We start from the raw sequence: 4,839 nt of genomic DNA on the forward strand, positions 1-4,839 counted from the left end.
TGCTACGTGCTCGCGGTCGTGCAGCGACGGCACGCATAAATGTGCCCGTCGCGACGTGCTAGCGGCGCTTGCCTGCACCCCTCCGCCACGGTGCCCCCAACCTCCCCTCCGCTGGCGCCCCTCCGTCGCGGCGCCCCCGACCTCCCCTTCGTCGATGCCCTCCCTCCGTCGATTCCCTCCCCTCCACCCACGTCCTCCTTCCACTCCACTCCCCTCCCCTCCCCTCCCCTGCAAACCCCCGCCCGCCCCTTCCCCTCTTTCCCCCGCCACCCTCGCAAACCCCCCACCCCCCCCCCCCAACTGTGTTGAAAACAAAAAAAAAACATAACCTATACTAAACCTAGGTTAGCTAACTTAGCCCTAGGTTAGTTAACTCTATGTTAGTTAGACTAAGGTTAGGTTAGTATAGTACCCTAGGTTAGTCTAACTACGGTTAGTTTACCGAGGTTAGTTACTAACAATTAGGTTAACCTTCAGTTAGTAATCTAGGCTAGTTAACCTAATTAAATCAACTTGGTTCCAACCCCTCAATTGGACTTTAAGTCCATTCACACCACCCTTAGCCCCCCCCCCAAAAAGGTCAATTTTACCCCTACATTCATCTGTTTGGGACCCAAACTGAACCCCGTTTGAACCCAGATTTCACACACGAAAACACCACGCTACGAGGTATTTTTCCAGCCCATTGCACACCATTTCAGCATCCCTAGCACTCGCTCATTCGTGCCCCCGTGTGGGTCTCATTTTGCACAAATTCGCTCATATTTTCACGCCGTGACCTCCGATTACTGATCCGTTTGCACCGGCACATTTTCCTACACATGTAGGACAATCTTAGGCACATTATTAGCATGACGGTTCCTACACACACTAACACCACTCTAACCCTCCCAACAACACTACATCCACCCCTGCACTTGTGACAGAGACACCCTTGGCAAACCTTGCCCAATCTGCATGCAGCCACGTTTCGGTCAACGCCTTCGACTCCAATGCTCACCACATCTGCATATAACTCTGCTGCAACAATCACCCCCGCCAATTCTCTACCCCGAATCCCCCCATGAGATTCAGCCACTCCCTTTAACTCCTCCATGCCCCAACATGGCTGGGACATTGTCATGACAATGATGGGGATATCGACCTCGATGTAGAGGCTAACAATTTCTTTAATTGAAGAAATCATAACAATCACGGCAGACGCCCCTTAGGAAAATTGGAACTTCCCAAATATAATGGTAGGGGAGATCCAGCCCGCTTCCTCCAGCATTACCCCCAATGAAGATGAAAGCCTTCATTACCTCAACCATGATGACTCACGTTCCCTTTACACATGCATGCACTATGTTTGCTTACCACACTTAAGCCTACGTCTCTCACTGGAACACGATCGAGGTCCTAAGCTACATGTATACTATAATCGACAACTCTAATATATCTGTAGGTGACAAAAAGCCTCGGAACCCTGCATACTGAGAATACCCAGCTCTTCCTACAAAAGCCGTAGGACAGAGCCAACACTCTCCTAGTCCATTCAGGATTACTTGAACCATTTCTGTGGGGTTCATAGTCTCTCCTACTGCTACAAGTTGATTGTTGTAGTCTTTTATGCGAAGTACATAAGCATGATCAGTTTTGCTGTTGTTGCAGAAACTCTGGCTGATTTGGTTTCTCAGGGTGAGAATCCTGGATGTGTTCTTGGACTCGTAAAGAGCTGCGAACATATCCCATGCGTCTTTGGATGTCTTGACTGTGTTGAGCTGTCCTAGCATGACATCTTGCACATTCTGCTTGATCAGGTGATAGGCATACTTGTCTTTCTAAACCCATTCTGCCTGAGCTCGCGCAATGGCAGGATCTGCTACTGGTGCAGAAACTATTTGTGTAGCTATAGATCCCGATGTAGATCCCATTGCTGGTGCTATGACAACAGATGGAGTAGAGCTATTGGTGGCTGGATTGTCCAATGGTCTAGGTGTAGACCATCTATATACTCCCATTTGTCCTGAAGTACAAGAATGGTCTCCATTCGGTATTTTCATGTACCGTAATTGGAGTTGTCTAACTTAGCAGATGCCTCCAGATTGAGGTTGCTAGTCGACATGGTGTAAGAAATGTACTCAAAAGTGTCGTGAAAATCTATGTATGAATCAACTGCAAATACACTGACTATGCCAAGTGAAATCTCTGAACCGTCGGTGAAGATAGAGCTACAATATATACAATCTGATCTGTATTACAAGGCTTGTGGCAATGATGTCGGGAATAGTCGAGAGGCTTTACAAGGCTGAAATGATGTGCACGATGCCGTGAGATAGCCAAATAGGCTTTACAATGGTGGCATGTGTCTATGAAATTAAATGCTATCTGCCCACTGAAACAATCTACAATGCCTCTGTACTCTCTGAAGTCTGCTCACTGAACTGATGAATGTAAGGTTTCAGGTAATGTAATGATGTGAAACCATATGTGAGCGTATGGACTGACTCTGAGTAGGTACTAGTCAGGAATTTCGGGCATGGCTTAGATTGGCGACTTGGGAAAATTCAAAGTGTCCCCTCTATGGCGATCTAGTCAACTCTAATCTAAATCTAGACCAACCATTGATCGATGAAAGAATAGCAAATAATTCCTTTTCTTTTGTTCTTTTTAAGTGTTAGGTCAAATGCGTCGATGTAGAGGCAAATGTGTGTGAAGGAAGTGGTTTTGTCAACGAGGCTCAAATGTGAGTGTAACTTGTGCTAAAATATGTGCATGATGTGACGAGCGCGTAGAGCACAAAAAAATGAGCAACTTTCCTTTTTGGAGCACCCTCAAATTCCTCGTGGATCAAGAGATACAACTTGGTCTAGGTGGAGGGGCAAAAGGAGTGCAAATGGTGCTCAATGATGATGTGTCACTGTGGGTCACATGCAATGATGATGTGGCATTGTGCCTAGCAAGAGGTGTGATAGTGAAGCTCTGTGCTGAGGTGGCAGGAGTGGTCACATGAAATGACTGTGGAGCACTATGTGCCTGCAGAGGTCAGTGCTGACTGGACTACTGAGGTGGCACAGAGAATGATGTCAGCAGATGATGTGGTAATGCTGATGTGGCACTAATGATGTGGTAGTAATGATGTGGCAGATGATGTGTCCAGATGACGTGCCACAAGTGATGTGGCAGATGATGTGGCACTGATGAGCTGGTAGGGTGATGTGGCCAGCTGACGTGGTTGTGATGATGTGTCACTGATGACATGTCAATCGATGATGATGTGGCAGATAAGATGACGTGGTTGATGAGCTGATGTGGCAATCATGCCACGTGTCAAGAATGTAGAGGCTTATTTGCCACGTGGTAGATAAGATGACTTGGCATATGACCAACTGATGTTGGCGTGGCAAACCAACGAGGCTGTTGATATGGCATATAGATAGGATGTGCCACGTGTCGTGATTTGGCTAACGGAAATCTTTTCTAGATTTTAACGAAATCAAGAAGATTCTGTCATTGGAAGGCTTGAGCAGAGAGTGAGCGTTGTGGGGGTTAAAGGTCACTGTGCCTTTACTCTCAAACACATATATAAATGAATGAAAAAGAAGATTAGGGTGGTTCTGCACCCACCAAAACTTGTGTGGCTCTCTGTCTCTCTCTCTCTCCTTCTTCCGTTCTTGCTTCCGTTGAGAGCACTCTCAACTAGTATCAGATCCCGGGTGATCTAGCTGAGCGTGCGTGAATGCTTGAAGCTCAGCAGCTCTGTGGGAGGAAGGAGAAGCTCTATGGGAAGCTTTGTGGGTGACTTTACTTGCATCCGAGTGTGTAGAGACCTTGGAGGAACCTTTAGAAAATTTGGTTTTGTGAAGTGGTTTTGAGAGCCTGTTAAGTGTTTTCCCAAAAAAAAAAAAGTCGTTTTTTGAGCTTTTCCCTGTTCCGTTCGATGACAGAGACTCCATATTGACTTGTAAAGGCAACTATTGCTTGGTTTTGGTGTCCACTTCACTTCAGGAGCTTGGAAACACCTTCATTCTTGAATTTGGGATCATTTCATTGGATTTCTGACTCACTGTGTCAGTTTCTGCGTTTTTTGCCCGGGTGTTGGAACTCAAGTTTGGAGCAACCATTTGCAGATCTGTCAGTTCCGGTGGACTCAGGAGGTCCTAAAACTTCTATGTTGCTCATCATTCACACTCCGATGGAGTTTACAAATAGCTCTGTTTCCAAAAACGTTTTTCAATCCGTGTGTTGGACCCAATGATTGAGACCACAGTTTCCAAAACCGTCTATCCCATTGCGTTCGGGACGCGCAAAAACCCCTACCTGTCAATTCTTGTGCGATTCGGTGGAGGATTTTTAGAGTTATAGATCTCTGTGTATTCGATTTCATCTCTCTATTATGCATTTTTCATTCTTGAGCATACCTTATGCAGATCACTCTAGTTACAATTTGAGCAGTGTGCGCTCATTCGTGGTATGCATTGGGTTGCAGTGGATGATTTATAGGCCATTTGGATGCATTGCGGTCCTTATTGGATGCGCTGATAGGCCCAAATTGCCTCGTGGGATACTATTTTTTATGGACACTTTGCACATGGACACTATTTTATGCTGAGGGATAGCTTTGACACATTGCAGGTGATACACTGATAGTGCTATGCTCTCTTGGATAAGATATTATTAATGCATATGCCAGTGGACGGTGTTTATGCTTGAGTCGTTTGGCACTTATTGGCATTTTGGATTGCCATTGCGGTTGGCATTTTCTTTTGGGCCAGATTTGCTCATATGGATGCATAGTATATGCACATGAGTCAGATGCATCTTTTGATGCTTTGAGCTTTGAGTTTTGGTGATATTTCA

Source organism: Dipteris shenzhenensis, chromosome 1, assembly GCF_047967505.1.
Source record: "Dipteris shenzhenensis isolate YYH24624 ecotype China chromosome 1, Dip_SZ_1.0, whole genome shotgun sequence".
NCBI lineage: Eukaryota > Viridiplantae > Streptophyta > Polypodiopsida > Gleicheniales > Dipteridaceae > Dipteris > Dipteris shenzhenensis.